The sequence below is a fragment of the Callorhinus ursinus genome, unplaced genomic scaffold, assembly GCF_003265705.2.
Source record: "Callorhinus ursinus isolate GAN/ISIS: 27379988/994484 unplaced genomic scaffold, GSC_fseal_2.0 scaffold3, whole genome shotgun sequence".
Classification (NCBI taxonomy): Eukaryota; Metazoa; Chordata; class Mammalia; order Carnivora; family Otariidae; genus Callorhinus; species Callorhinus ursinus.
In genome coordinates, this window is record NW_027397065.1 from 58,079,742 (window position 1) to 58,095,980 (window position 16,239).

Below are 16,239 nucleotides of genomic sequence, written 5' to 3' on the forward strand. Positions count from 1 at the left end.
GGGGGGGGGGGGGGATGGGTTAGCCTGGTGATGGGTATTGAGGAGGGCACGTTCTGCATGGAGCACTGGGTGTTATGAACAAACAATGAATCATGGAACACTGCACCAAAAACTAATGATGTAATATATGGTGATTAACATAACAATAAAAAAATTTAAAAAAAAATGACGCAAGCATAACTCATAGATGACCACTGCCAATCTGTGGAAAAATAATTCCATGTTTCTTTATGTTAATTGATATATAATTTGTTTTAATTCCCCTAATTTACAAAACGGTGAATATACGTTTAGTTGGAAATAACTGGGAAAAAAAGGAAATAACAATAAAAACCACTAAAGAATTGTGTTTAAATTTTGCTTTGTATTAAAACTCATTATTATTTCAAAAAAATAAAAAAATAAAATTCATTATTATTTCAACATGAGTCCATTCCTGTTAATCTTTCAGCAACCTGAAGAAAGCAACTGTTTTATTTTTAATCCTCAGCAATCAATACCTATGCATAGTGGGTCATCACTAAATGCCTGCTGAAAAAGTCACTCAAATCACTGAATATCTAAGCTCATTTCAGGTAATCTAACTTATTGACTCATTCTCCTATTACGGCTAGGAACTGGAAAAATACTTATTTGGATTTATTGCAATAATTCTTGAGGGTATTGAACGCCAAACTTTTTGTTTCTAATTTAGAAATACATACTTCAAATTCATTACAATAATATCTTCTGTGAGAAGTTGCTAGCTTGAGATCGGGGTGCCAGCATGGTGGGGCTCTGGAGAGAGCTCTCTTCCTGGCTTGAAGATGGCTGCCTTTTTGCAGTGTCCTCACATGGCAGAGAGAGACTGAGCTCACTCATATCCCTTATTATAAGGAGAAAGGCCTATCAGATTAGTGTCCTAACCGTATGACACCTTAATGACTTCCATTAAAGGCTCTGTCTCCAAATGTAGTCACGTTGGGGGTTACAGCTTAAACATATGAATTTTAGGACACAGTTCAGTCCAGAACACTATGGCTGATTGGGAAATAACGATTGTGGAGGGTCAAATTTGGAAGCAGGGAAACCAGTTAGAAGACAATTTGCCATATTTCAGGCAAGAGCTGATTGTGGCCAGAAGGGACAATAGCAGTAAGGATAGTGGGAGTGGTTACAGATTCTCAATTGAGTGTAGGTAGGAGAAAGTCTCCAAAATTTGGGGCCTGAACAGTCAAATAAGAGAAGGCCTATGGACAAGAGATGCATTTTCCCTTTAATCTCTCATCTTTTTCTGGGGTGGGCGTTGGAGAGGGAGGTGATTTGGGGAAGGAAATGGAGAATTTGTGAAATACGAATTTATATGTGTTTATTTGATTGACATTCTCCTAGAAGAAAATAGATAATAAAGATTTAATATCCCTATTAAAGTTGCCGCTGGTCTTAGATTTAAATATTATAGTCAAAAGCTATGACATTCACCAATGATTTTGGAACCCTCTCTACTTCCTTCATTCAGTAAATATTTATCAAGTGACTGCTATATGCCAGCACCGTTCTAGGTACAAAGGAAACAGCAGTGAAAATGGCCTTCATGGAGCTTATGTGCTAGTGGATAAAATCATCTAATCAAATATATCAAATGATCAGATATAGATGTTCTGTGTTAGGCATTGATAGGAGACAATAGGAAAATACAGCTGGGAAGAAGACCAAATCGTATTGGGTGGAGTGGAGTGATTTCAATAGACAGGGCAGAGAAGGCCCCTTTGAGAAGAAGACGTTTGAGTAACATCTGAAGGAGATGAAGGATAGAGCCATGTGGATATCTAGAGGACAAATCTGGGCCAGGGCAAAAGCCACAGTATATCTGGAAAGTGGGAGGAACAGCAAGGAGGCCAATGGGCTAACGTGGAAAGGGACGCTGGCATTTTGTCAGTGATAGCCAATATCTTATTCAGAAACAAGTTCTGATGAGTTGCGTGATGTTTATAATCACAGGTTTTTTTTTGTTTGTTTTTTGTTTTTACTTTTTTCCCTATTGTGGTTGGGCATCAGAACAGTTCTGTTGATGTTTGGATGAAATGAAAGCTGCCCAGTTGATTGTAGTCCTGACCAGAGCTTCTTATATCTAAAGTTGAGGATATGGGAGGGAAATGGCAACGGGATATTTTCTATGTACAGATGTGGATGAGAGTGACAGCTGGTCCTTTTCAGCTGTTTCCTTCACACACACACACGCGCGCGCGCGCGCACAATTTTTTTTACCGAAGGCGTATTTCTTACCTGGTTGCATATATAACACATTTACATAAAACTGAAAACATAATATAAAGTACCACTAGGGGAGAGGTGTGTATGAGTATGTGTGTGTGTGAACAATTTGGTTTAGAATCAACAGGAAGGAAGCTAAGTGTTTACATCTTATGCCAGGTACTATATTAAATATTTCATATGGGTCTTCTCCCATAATCTCACAATCATGCTCCAAAGAGAATATCATTTTTCTTCTGATTTTTTCTGCAAAATCACAGAACTCTTGCTCACAACAGATAAAGAATAGCTAAAATATTTTTTTAAGGGTTTTATTCATTTATGAGAGACAGAGCGTGAACACGAGGGGAGGGAGGGGCCAAGGGAGAGGGAGAAGCAGACTCCCCGCTGAGCAGGGAGCCCGACACACACGCGGGGTAGGATCCCAGGATCCTGAGATCATGACCTGAGCCCAAGGCAGAAGCTTAACCAACAGAGCCACCCAGATGCCCCTACCTAAAACAATTTTGAAAAAGAAGAATAAAGTGGGAGGATCAGTTTACTTGATTTCAAGGCTTTTGAGACCATAATCAAGGGAGGAAAGCTAGCCTTTTCAACAAATGGTGCTGGAGCAATTGGTTATGGACAGGCCCAAAGCGAAACAAAATAAAAACCTTTGACCTATCTCTTCCATCTTTTGGAAAAATTAACTCGAAGTGGATCAAAGGCTTAAATTTAAACATAAAATTATTAGGAAAACAAAACAAGAGAAAACATCTGTAGGTGCTAGAGCTAGGCAAAGAGTTCTTAGAGTTGACCAAAAGTATGATCCATAAAAGGAAAAATTAATAAATCGGGAATTATCAGATTAAAACTTTTGCTTTGCAAAACACCCTGTTAATACCCTTAGTAAGGAGGGCACTTGTGATGAGCACTGGGTGTTGTATGTAAGTGATGAACCACTGAGTTCTCCTGAAACCAATATTGCAGTGTATGTTAACTAGCTAGAATTTAAATAAAAATTTGAAAAAAATTAAGTAAAAACACTCTGTTAAGGGATCTAAAAGATAAGCTACAGAGTGAGTGAAAATAATTGCAAACCATATACCTAACAAACAACTGGTATCTGGCTTTGTCACTTTCACTTTCCTTATTTAGACTAGATTAATAACACCCACCTGACAAGTTTGCTACAGCGATATATGAGGTGACATATGTAAATGATGCAGAACCACATTTACTGGGAACCACATTTACTGAGTACCAAATACTTTATATATGCCAATGGTTTCGATTTCCTCAGCAACATACTTTAAATCAGAGCACTGATTTTCCTGAGAGTTAAGGGATTTGCTCAAGCTCATAAGCTCCAGAACCAGCACTAAACCATGATCTCTGACCATGAAGCCTGTGCTCTTTACACCAGTGGTTTTGCAAATTAGAATGATTCTTCTGGAAGAGAGCTAGGAACTCTTAAAAGGTAGTAAGTCAACTTCCTAGGACCAGATGCACAATTTAGTAATAATAGGAAATTGGAATAATATGAAAGTCATCTATAACTACTTAGTATAGAAGAAAATATTTCAGAATTTCTTGTCTGTTATTCTGACTAGTTCACGATTCTTCCTATCCAAGAGATAAGCAACGTGAGGGAAACTGAAATATTTTCTCTTGGCCTCAAAAATCTTACCAGAAATACAGAGATAATAGGACAGCACAGTGATGGTCAGACAGTTTTAAGTTTGCTAAGGTACTGAATACAGGAGATCATGGTGGAATTTTTATGAATAATGTGACATGATACCAGAGGCACACCTAAGTCAATTAAAAACGACATAGATTGCGGCACCTGGGTGGCTTGGTCTTTAAGCGTCTGCCTTCAGCTCAGGTCATAACCCTAGGGTCCTGGGATGGAGCCCCTCATCCAGCTCCCTGCTCGGCAGGAAGCCTGCTTCTCCCTCCCCCTCTCTCCCTGCTTGTGTTCCCTCTCTCACTGTCTCTCTCCCTCTGTCAAATAAATAAATAAAATCTTAAAAAAAAAAAAAAGGCATAGATTGTGTGGATGAGTGGAAAAAGTTAACTGCCACAGCCAATAATTATGTATCTAATTTACTCCCATGAAATAAAAGCATATCAACTTTTATTATAATTAATATAATCCTTTCAACTTTTATTAGTGGAGGATAGAGTCCTCCATTGTGGGTGAACAACTCAGGCTTTAGTGTCCTGCAAATCTACGTAACAACAAGCAAATATGATCATAACAAAGGATGATTCACTAAATAAAAAGTAGTAATTGGGACCAACTTCTATACTCCATATCAATAGCATAATGTGGCAGTTTCCCACAGAAATTAAGGTTAATACATCATTTTAAAAAAACCCACAAAATTTATCAGATTCCAGAGAAAATTTTTACCCCAGGCACTACCAAAATTTGTAGGAATCAATTGGGACTGCTTTTCTTGCTGACTGATATTTTGGATCATGATTATAACATAGCACTGAGCTTTCACATTGTAATGTGAAATTGTCTTCATTGTCTTAAAAGGGTGGGTTGAAAAATAACCTGCAAGGTACCTTCCTAAGAACTTGAAAAGTACAAGTATGTATTTATTGTTGCTGGTGTTGGTGTTGGTGTTGGTAGTGGTAGTTAAGCAGTACACATATTGATAGAGGTTTAACTCTTGCTCTGACAAAGTATATATGTTGGCCATATTCATAACTGAAAATTTCAATTTCAAAAATAACTAAAATGAGAACACTTCTGTGATTTTCACTTCTCAAGTTTGATTAACAAGTAGATAACATTTCAGATTTACAAGAAACTGCTAATTCAGGATTCTCAAACTTCTTGGTTCGCGTCTTCTGTTGGTATCCTATTGATCAGCACTTGCTGCTTTTCAGCATGTTTGCATAATTTATAATTGAGGTTTACAAAGGTAAATCAGAGCCGCTGCAGAGGTTCAGTGGCCCTTTCGAAATCAATTTTTCTTGAATAATAAATGCTCAAGGAAAACAATTCAGAGTGCAAGGGATGGGCAGTGAAAATCTCTCTTCCTTCTTCACTCCCAGTCCCTCATTTTCCTTCTCCGGAGGCAGCCTCCTGTACATTCTTCCAAAGCATTATATTCCTGTGTAAGAATGTCTACATATATATATACACACACACACACTCAAAAGGACATGTGAGACGCCATTTATTCTTGTTATTGACTGCCTATTCAAACTTGCTCTGAAAAGCTATTTCTTCCTTGCATCTTGGAAAAAATTTAAGGCAAGTTCTATTATTTTTCTAGTTGATCTTAGATAAGTCCTCCAGTTGCTACTAGGCACAAAAATATCTCAGTCCTGTAATTACATGCTCAGCTCAATGCAATGAGAAACAGAAAAAAAAAAAAAATGCTGTCAACTTTTTTTAAAGTTCTATGTTCTCTCCACCCCTATCTCAGTCTGCCTCTGCTGTCTGCTTGCTATAGGAGGGGGCTAGGATAGGCTTCCTCCGTCTCCCCACAGCAGCTTCTCCCCCAGCTCACTAGGCTGCCAGGTTGTGAAGCAGGCACCAGTCCACTATGCTCTCCAACACCAGAAGACCAATACTAAGATCCTCCAAAGAGTCCCATTACAAGGTCATTTTCTAGCTAAGCTGGGGATAAGGGAAAATCACCTCTCCTACTCTCTAATGATGAGGTTGGGTGGGGGACACTCTTGGCATACCCTCTCAGTCTCTCCTGCCTTTTGGGTTGAGGGGAGGGGTCAAAAAATACAAAATCATGTTTCATAAACTTCTTTGCAATTCCTGCATGGATAGCCTGGCAGTTTACCTAATATGGTACTAGTTGGTACCTCATGTTTGGGGGCTGCAGCTGAAAATAAGAAATAGTCGTATATACACACATATATACATATATACATGATATTATTATTACGTACAGTATATAATTAGTATAGTATGTATTATACTATAGTGTAATATATAATAGTATATGTTCTAATGTTATGTATGTGTGTATATAAGAGAAAATGAGAAAGAGAAATGGGTTGGGAGGGAGAGAGAGAAAGAGAGCTTTGTCCTCTTTTTTGAAATCATTTTAGGTATATCATCAAGGAACCAAATATACTCAACATAATTTTTGAGTTTTATTACAGTCTAATACAGGCATTGATCACCCACTAGTATTTATGGTCATATTCTCAGAATAAACACATTTGATTAATCAAATCACCCATTTCCCCGACTTTTGCCTTACTAAGAAAGTCCCTGGGGAAAGCAATCTTTCCAGAACATAAAGGCAAACTTCACAAGGAGAGGCTCCCTGCCCCTCACTCTTTTTTTTTTTTTTTTCCCCTTCCTGCAATGAAGATGCAGGAAAACATAAACCATCAGGATAAAAGCCCCATTCTAAGAATGGATAAGAGACAGAAAGAGGTGTGTCGGGGACATTAATATCTTCTTTAAGTCACTCACTAATCCAGATGCTTGCCTCCAAACTTTTTGTTATGGGAGGGGAAAAAATGAGCAACACTGGTTTATTGCTATGCTGTAGATATGTTTATCTGCAATCTGCTTTCTTTTACTTTTGGCTTCAGAGCAGCAGATCTGATCATTGCCTCCCACAAAGCTCATAAAGCTATAAATATTTTATATTGATGCTTATATAGAGAAAAAACATATGATTTCTTTTCCTGTTTGAGAAGGATTTGTTTTAAATAAAAAGAGAATTAATCTCATACATGCCATGAACAGTCCTCTAGGGCAACAGATAAAAATGTAACTCACTTTTTTTCTGTAGCTGCATTATAGTCCCTGGTAACGCATTTGCCATAATTTATTTAGGCAATCTCTTAGATGAGCATTCAGGTTAATTCATTTTTTTCTAATTTCTTTTTTTTTAACATAACAAGTAATACTGTAATAAATATTTTAAAGTACTGATGTTTTTATTTTTGTGGGCTAGACTCGAAGAATGGAGTTTCTGTGACACAGGTAATATGCATTTATATTTTTAGACGTATTACCAACAATTTATGCTCCTACCATAGTGTATAAAGTACACATTTTCTCACCTCACCGTATTTGCCAAGGTATATGGAATGTCACCATTTGGGGTGCCTGGGTGGCTCAGTCAGTTAAGCGTCTACCTTCGGCTCAGGTCATGATCCCAGGGTCCTGGGATGGGCTCCCTGCTGAGCAGGGAGCCTGCCTCTGTCTGCCGCACCCCCTGCTTGTGCACTCTTCTCTGTGTCAAATAAATAAATAAAACCTTTGAAATGTCATTTTTTTTAAAGATTTTATCTATTTATTTGAGAGAGAGTGAGAGAGAGCATGAGCAGGGGGAGGGGCAGAGGGGGAAGCAGATCCCCCGCTGAGCAGGGAGCCTGACGTGGGGTTCCTTCTCGGACTGGGAGATCACAACCTCAGCCAAAGGTAGATGCTTAACTGACTGAGTCACCCAGGGGCCCTGAAACGTCACCAGTCTTTATCATATCTACATATATCTCCCACAATGTAAATTCCACAAGAGCCAAAATCTTTTCTTTTTCACAGCTATCTCCCTAGCGCCAGGAGAATATATATTTCCATTGTAAACAACTAGGAAGAGATCTTATCTCTGAGTGTATCTTTTTAAACACATACATGTACCCTAAGAATAATAATGTAATTACCCTTCAACATTCACAGTGCCATATCTTGTCTACAACTAGCTAGGAGAAGAACATCTAGGAATACAATGTATTTAAGACTTATTTGGTGGTGGGTGAGGTAAGAAAGATGGAAACCTTTGGAAACATGAAAAACAGCCCAAGGAGGAAAGGTCTGGTTGGAGAATATAGCAGGAGCTTCTGATTCTTTTGGTGGCGACATGAATATGCTGCCCTCCTGAGCAGAGACAGGACTACAGGGGAGAAAACAGTACGTGGGGCAAGCCTGCGAACCAGTAGTGAGGTGTCTCACTCCCCTCCAGGGCAAACTCTTAAGGGGCTCAAAACACTCAGTAATCAATATACATAATATTTTAATGAAACATCTTTAAACCAATCAAAACTAATATCAAAAAGTCCACGAGGAACAAACTATGAACATTTTAAATAAAGACAGGATCAGCAGAAGCACTGATGTACTCACAGTCGACTCAGAGTGAGTCTAGAAGTGAGCCCCTTGCTTCCTTAAATGCTAAACTGGTGAGTTTCCCTTCATCCTATTCTCTATCTGCCTGTTGTTTCTGGTCCTTCGTCCCCAACAAGGACTTCTTAGGAGAACACCAATGAAATTGAATATACTTTTGTGCGGGGATGGGGAGAGGGAGAGGGAGAGGGAGAATCTTAAGCAGGCCGGGGGACTCAATCCCAGGACCCTGAGATCATGACCTGAGCTGAAATCAAGTGGTGGTTGCTCAACCGACTGAGCCACCCAGGCGCTCCATGAATATATGTTTGTTTGTTTGTTTGTTTGTTTGTTTTATATACAGGGCCAGATTTTAATATGGCTTAGTACTCCACCAAACTGATTATACCCTAAGCATGAGGCTATATATTTTCGTATTTCTTTGTCATTGAAATATGAACATGTCTGCAATATGAACTATCTGAAATCCAAACATATATTTCAAATGTTCTTTCAACTTACACAACACAATGTTCCTTAACTTATGCACATGGCAGTAATCTGTTATATTTAGAACATATGGCTGCATTTGATATATCAAATGTCTTTTGCAAGTGAAGTCATCATCCCAGTTTTATGGAGCTTGTCTGCAATATGACATAGGGGAAAAACAATGACTTTGCTCTCATTATTCATTAGATTTTTTTTCATATTCACATCAATATGAGTTGGTCTAAAAATTAATTTTTCCTAAAATAACTCGAGACTGTTAAAACAGTCTTAAACAACTTATCAACAACTATGAAAGTGTGTTATTCACAGTGGGAAAGTAAATTGTTACCTCCTTTTGGGAGAGGATTTTGGTGATATAGTTCAGCCTCCTAAAATGTCCATTACTTCTGACGTTGAGGAAATAACATAATTCAAAGACAGTGACTCAATATAATTTCAGAAACTAAAAATATATATATATACACACACACACAACTTGTAAGGATGACCATAGGTCAACTGCCACCCACTCCCAGGAAAAAGTTTAGCTTTGCCCAGGTGGGGCCAGAGACTCACCTCTCATTGCACCATCAGCTCCACCCCTCCCCACAGCAGCTCTAAGTCCCTGCTTTCTTATCAGGATATTTAAAGATCCCAGAACCGTTGAACTGCATATAGGAACAGTCCTTCTTGTAGGACAGCTAGTCTGTGAATTCTTCCACCCAGCTCCCTGGTTCTCCACCAAGGTCACTTTTCCCTTCTCTTCCCAAATAGTGTGCCTTCTGCCCTTTCTCTCCTGCATTTGAGTTTGCCTCTTCTCCTTCCTCTATTTTATATGGTGGTGTGTGAGAGGGGAAAACAGCCCTGAAAACACGGCCTTTACTTTGGGGTTACAGGAATCCAATCACTGTTTATCTTTCAGTAAACTCTGAGGTGGAGCAAATGGTCTCCAGGTAAAAGTGAAAGAAGGGAAGAGAGAAAGATGCCAAGAATAACTTGCTTGGCACTTGGCAATATAATCTTCATTATTTGTAATAGGAAATTTGTGATTGTAAATAGTAGACATTTCTAATAGCAAATAGCACACATACACAAAATATCGAACAACGGGACTGTTTTGGTAAGTTGTAGTACATTTACATTAAAAAATCCTATGAAACCATTAAAATAAAATTTATAAAAATAATAAAATGCTTTTGAAATAAAGATACATTTTGGGCGCCTGGGTGGCTCAGTTGGTTAAGCGACTGCCTTCGGCTCAGGTCATGATCCTGGAGTCCTGGGATCGAGTCCCGCATCGGGCTCCCAGCTCAGCGGGGAGTCTGCTTCTCCCTCTGACCCTCTTCCCTCTCATGCTCTCTATCTCTCATTCTCTCTGTCTCAAATAAATAAATAAAATCTTTAAAAAAAAAGAAATAAAGATACATTTAAAAACCAAAATTAAAAAAACCCTGCAGAAACAGCATGATCTAATAAGAAATATATGCACACAAAGACACATAGAAAAACCCAGGAAAGAAGTACAATTAAAATGTTGACAAAAGTTGAAAGCAGGCAATGAAATTATTGGCATTTTCCTTCCCTGTAATTTCTAATTTATCTTTACTGGATGTTTCTTTAATCTTTCTTTCTTTTACAAATCAGAACAGATTTAACTTAGAAGAATTTAAGAAAAAAAGTAAGATATTACCAGAATCTCAATAGATGCCTCACATATTATTCCATCAGATGGCCAACTACCTGCTAAATATATCGGGTCATATAGTAAAATTCTCACCCAAAGTAGAATTCTCGCCTACACCTTGAGCTGACAAAAACAAAACAACCACAACAGAACAGTTGCAGGGGTATCACAAGAAGAGGACCAAGATAGAAGGCACAATGTCATGTCTGCTCTACATCAGTGGGAGAGTAAACAGAATCTTAGACTTGTGCCCACAACACGTCATGAACTAGAGAGAAAGTGATGCCCTTGGCAGAAGAATTTCTTCTTTTATAGCTACACCTCCATGACTCCCTGAGCCCAGCAGTCATCAAAACACGAAATCTTTGATGTGGGCTGATTTTGGACCTGAGTTTATCCTTTATATTGTAACGATTGTATCTTCTGTGTAGAGCCTTGTATGCAACATAAATTTTGCCTCTGATTTTTGAGGTGATGGTCAACTATGGCAGAACTATGAGCAGGGAAATTATGCCTTATGGAACAGGAAGTGCTGGTAGCAAAGAGTAAATGTAAGGGGTCAGAGTGGAGGTGTAGGAATTGTCAAGAGAAGAATGTTGAGACTCAGAACAAACCTGGCTGAAGTGATGGTGGAAAGAGCGATCTATAGGAGAGATATTTTGGATGTATAATGAACTGAACTTGTATGTGGGAAATAAAGGAAAATGAGACATCTTCTAGAACAACCGTAAGGGAAACAACACAGATGGTAGCATCATTTTCCAAATGTGAAGGAAAGAAGGTATTTGTGGGGGAAGATGATGAATCCAGTTTTGGATAGCCTCTTACCAACTATTTGATATATGACAATGGAACTCAGGACATATGACTAGGCTAGAAATATAGATGTTGGAGTCAATAATTATGTGGTAGGTTGAAACCATGGGCATCAGTGAGATTGCTTGGAGACATTATTGAGAATGAGAAGAGAGTAGTTTGGACCTTGATGGACACCACTATTTTAGGAGTTGACAGATTAGAGAAACTTTGCCAAGGCAAAGGAAGAGAAACATCTTCAAAGGTAGGGAGAAGGCCTGGAAAGAGTAGTTTGGTAGAAATCATACTAGAGAATCCCAACTAGTGTTGAACCATGAAGAGAACCCCAATAAGAAACAGATCATTCACATTGATTTGAGAACAAAGAAGCTATGAGTGACATTAGTCAGAACACAATTGTGGGGTGAACTGAAAACTACTTTGCTCTGGGTTGTATAGGTGAGGAAGTAGAGTCTGTAAGTCCTTTTCAAAAACTGAATTTAATACTGAATACATGCAAGATGATATTGATAATATTTTCCTAAAATTTAAAGAATAAAACAAAATAAACAGCCAGGTATCCATCACTCAGTTCAGGAAATAGAACATTACCAGTAGCTTTGAAGAATTCCCCTCCACTGACACCCCAACCTCATCCCTCCTTCTCCTCACCCAGAGGTAGCAACTATCCTGAACTTTGTGTTTGCAGTGGATATGCTTAAATATTTACTTTCTGAATGTCAGCCCTGGACTTGTGCAGTGAACAACTTGTGTGACTGTTCAAGGTAGTCCTAGTACTATATTGTTTAGTTTTGATGGTTTGGAACTTTTTACAAATGGAGCCACGCTATGTGTATTTTCATCTGTGATGAGCCTAACCATTTAACTTTAAGTTTTTGAGATTTATCCATTTTGAATATGATAATTGTTTGTTTTTATGTTATATAGTATTATCTTTTATGGAAGGACTTCAATAGGGTGATCCTCCTGTGGTTCAACACATTGTTTCACATTTTTGGCTATTTCAAATAATCCTCCTTGAATGTACCTTCTCAATGGTATATGCTGGAAGTGGAATGGTTGGGTCATCTTCAACTTTATTAGAGCATCAAATATTTTTTCAAAGAAACTATTTTCACTTACTAGAAGTTTATCATCAGCAATACTTGATATTGTCAGACTTAAATATTTGCTCATTTGGTGTGTGTAAAATGATATTTTTAGGTGTGGTTCTAATTTCCGTCTCCCTGACCACTGGTGAATTGGAACATGCTTTGATATATTTATTGATCATTTATATTTCCTCTGCTATTACATGCCTGTTCAGGAGTTATTCATCTGTTTTTAAATGATTTATAAGTGTTTTTCTAGTTTGTGGCCTGACTTTTCACTTTCTTTTTTGTATCATTTGATAAATATAATTTCTTAACTTTCATGCGGTCATTTTTATGTTTTGCTCATTTTAAAAATCTGATTGAAGGGATACTTCTCAATCCTGATGTTATAGATATATTATCTCTGTTTTATTGATTTTTTTTTCACATCTTAGTCTTTAATTCATCTGGAGTTGATTTTTCTGGATGGTGTGAGATAAGGATCCATTTTCCATGTGTTTCCTTATGACTAATAAATCGTTTCTCTCCATACTACAGGCAGCTGAGACCAGCAGGGATGACATCCTGCACCATGAATAGCTGCATTTCTGGATTTCCTGAAAGCAACCTTCCTGCCTCTAATTTTCTGCATTAAAACATTCTGCTCTAAACAGTCAGGCTGAACTCTGAGTGTTACAAGATCGCTGAGGGAATAGTCAAGGGTAAAAACTTGAATTTGCTAGCAATAATCTAGATGATTCTAAATTTTTTCCTAAGCAATGAGAGTAAAATAGACAGTTGGGGACAGTGCAGAGGGGTATGCAAGCTTCAAGAGACGATGGGACATTAAGGTTTATAGACTGAGTGATTAGAATAATGCACCACGGGGTCCAGATTGGACAGGAAGAAGGTGTCTGTTCATACACGCACATGTGAGCACACACATCTGTGTACACACAGAGGCAACACTCAACATTCTCATTTTGGTTTTTGTACATTATTCAGGAAACATTAATATTCCCAAATTGCCTTTTGTACAATGAATTTGAACTTCAATGCATCAGAAAAGAGGAGACTTCAACCTTTAGTTCAAAAAGTAGATGGCAAAGATCCTTAGAATTGATAGCACTTAGAAATCTATGAGGATCAGTCTATTTCATTAAATTATGTGAATTATCCAGTTCATCTTTAAAATGGAAACAATAGCATTTCTACCTGATAATGAGATTATGTTTAAATAATACTTCAACATGCTTAAAAGAGTGATAAGCACATTGTGAGTGTTCAATAAATTTTAGCCGTTATCACGATTATCTAGCGCCCTGTCATCTTTGGGAGAGGGATCAGGAAGATGAACTAGTCCACACATCTTAATGAAATAAAACACACTATTTTTCCTGAGCCTGCCCTCAACTCCTCATCCTCCGACACTCACACAATATCTATTTTATGTTTGTGGGAAGTTTTCATTTATAACACACCAACATATGCCACTTAGGGTGGTAATAAATATTCTGTAGAGCAGTGATAACGTTGCTATAACATATGGTCCTCAAACTAACAGTATTCGCATCACCTGGGAACTCATGAGAAATGTATATTTGGGAGTCTCACCTGGGGGAAGGCAGTTCTCAGGACTCAGCTTCCCAGTGCGGGGAGCATGGCAGAGAAGGGTGGAGAATAGATTTGGAAGCTGGGTGCAGATGGAGAATGACCAGTGCGTATATTGGGAAGCCTGTGCAAAGAGAAATGGGAGCTGAGGGAGTCACTAATAGAGGCTGTAATTGGAAAGACAGATCAGGTATCTCCTCAGTGTCTCCTCTTTGTACGTGCAGTTAGTTAGAAGGACTGGAATAGTAGACACTAGTTTCAGATGAGAAAATTTTGGCCTCATCGAACAAATACCGAGTGCACGTCATGTGCTTGACACTGTACTAGGCACGGGGGAGTCAGCTGTGACTAAAATAAAACTCTTGCTCTCCCGAAGCTTAGGTCCTGAAGCCAGGGAGATAGGAAATCAACAAATGCATAATAGTTCACGTGGTGGATAAGGCATTCTGGAGGATAATAAAATATAAGACATGGGAACAGAGAGCAATGGTGGACGTTGCTTTTTTTTTTATCTAAGTTGATCAGGAAAAACTTTGCTAAGGGACACTTGAACAGAGAACTGAAGGGAATGAAGGAGTGAGCCTTGAAGGTATCCAAGGAAGGAGTTCCTAGGCAGACAAAAGAACAAGTGCAAAGGACAAAGGAGACAATATCAAAGGTAGCAGGAGTTACTTCCATTGTATTCATAATTCCATAATGATACCATCTTGTTTATGGTTTATGGTTGGTATCCAGGGTTAAGCCCTATGCCTTCTTTCTGTAAAAAAATAAGGTTTTTATTAATTGCATATTTATAGTAATTACAAATTCACTGCATAAAATCTGGAACATTTAGAAACGGCTAAGATCTTTTTCTTTCTGTAAATCTTTGTTGTTGTTATTTGTCTCTTATTTTGGGAAAGGGTGATATGTCCCATCCAATAAATCCAATGATATTTCATAATTTGAGAGTATTTTAAAATTTAAGTAAACTTCAAAAAATTTTAGAATAGTTTTAGATTTATAGAACAGTTGCAAAGATATTATAGAATTCTATTTCCGTATTCCCCTCAACCAGGTTCTCCTATTTTCAACATTTTACATTACTATGGTGCGTATGTCACAGCCAAGAAGCTAGCCCTGGTGCATTTCTATGAACTAAACTCCACTCTATTTGGAATCCAATAGTCTTTCCATAATGTCCCTTTTCTGTTCCAAGATCCCATCCAAGATACTACGTTACATTTAGTCTTCATGTCTCTTTAGCATCCCCTGGTCTGTGATAGCTTCCCAGATTTTCCTACTTTTCTCATGACCTTGACAGTTAGGAGAAGTACTGATCAGCTTATTTGGAAAGTTCCTCTCAAATGGGTTTGTTTAATATTTTCTTCACGGTTAGTTTGGGGTTATGGGTCTCAGGGAAGCACACCACAGAGGTAAAGTGCCATTCTTATCAAATAACATCAAGCACACATGCTATCAACATGACACGTTTTGGTGATGATTTTATTTATTTATTTATTTTTTAAGATTCTATCCATTTGTTTGGCAGAGAGAGACACAGCGAGAGAGGGAACACAAGCAGGGGCAGTGGCAGGCAGAGGGAGAAGCAGGCTCCTCACCGAGCACGGAGCCCGATGTGGGACTCGATCCCAGGACCCTGGGACCATGACCTGAGCCAAAGGCAGACGCTTAGCGACTGAGCCACCCAGGCGCCCCTTGGTAATGATTTTAAACAAGGAATTTAACAACAATTGAAGATTTGCATAGGGGATAAGCACCACAAAAACATTTGGAAGTGCCAGGAGAAATTGGGTATTTTTGCAGTAAAACAAAAGGATATACTTCTGTACTTTGCATACGTGCGCGCACACACACGCGCACACACACACACACACACACACAAAAGGATACGTTTGTACTTTACATATGGATGCGTATATAGGCTTTTTTAAAAGTAAAAACTGCCACAAGATGTCGCTGTTAACTAATGTTTGAGCAAGAAGGTTGCCTCACAGAGCCGTTAGGTTTTGCAGGGCCTATGTGGTTAGAAACCATTATTTAAAAAATCTTGGTAATAAATACCCCCCCAAATGTTTCAGTTTTTACAAAACCACTAGAATATTTTGAGTTTGGAATACTACATTTTTTTTTCTTTGAGTTTCACAAAATATTTTTCCTTGAATTCACACCCAAGTATATTTATTTGGAAATTTAATTTAAAAAATAGGTTTAGCTAATGAAGT

At 38.2% G+C, this 16,239-nt stretch overlaps 1 long non-coding RNA gene across 1 annotated transcript in view; it reads left to right on the top strand.

Annotated features, from left to right (window-relative positions):
* Positions 1-13,713, top strand: part of LOC141372391 (uncharacterized) — a 14,851-nt gene extending 1,138 nt beyond the window's left edge. The window contains exon 2 of the long non-coding RNA XR_012377589.1: positions 12,962-13,713. This is a non-coding gene — a long non-coding RNA (uncharacterized lncRNA). The remainder of the gene's footprint in view (positions 1-12,961) is intronic.
* Positions 13,714-16,239: the final 2,526 nt, after the last annotated feature.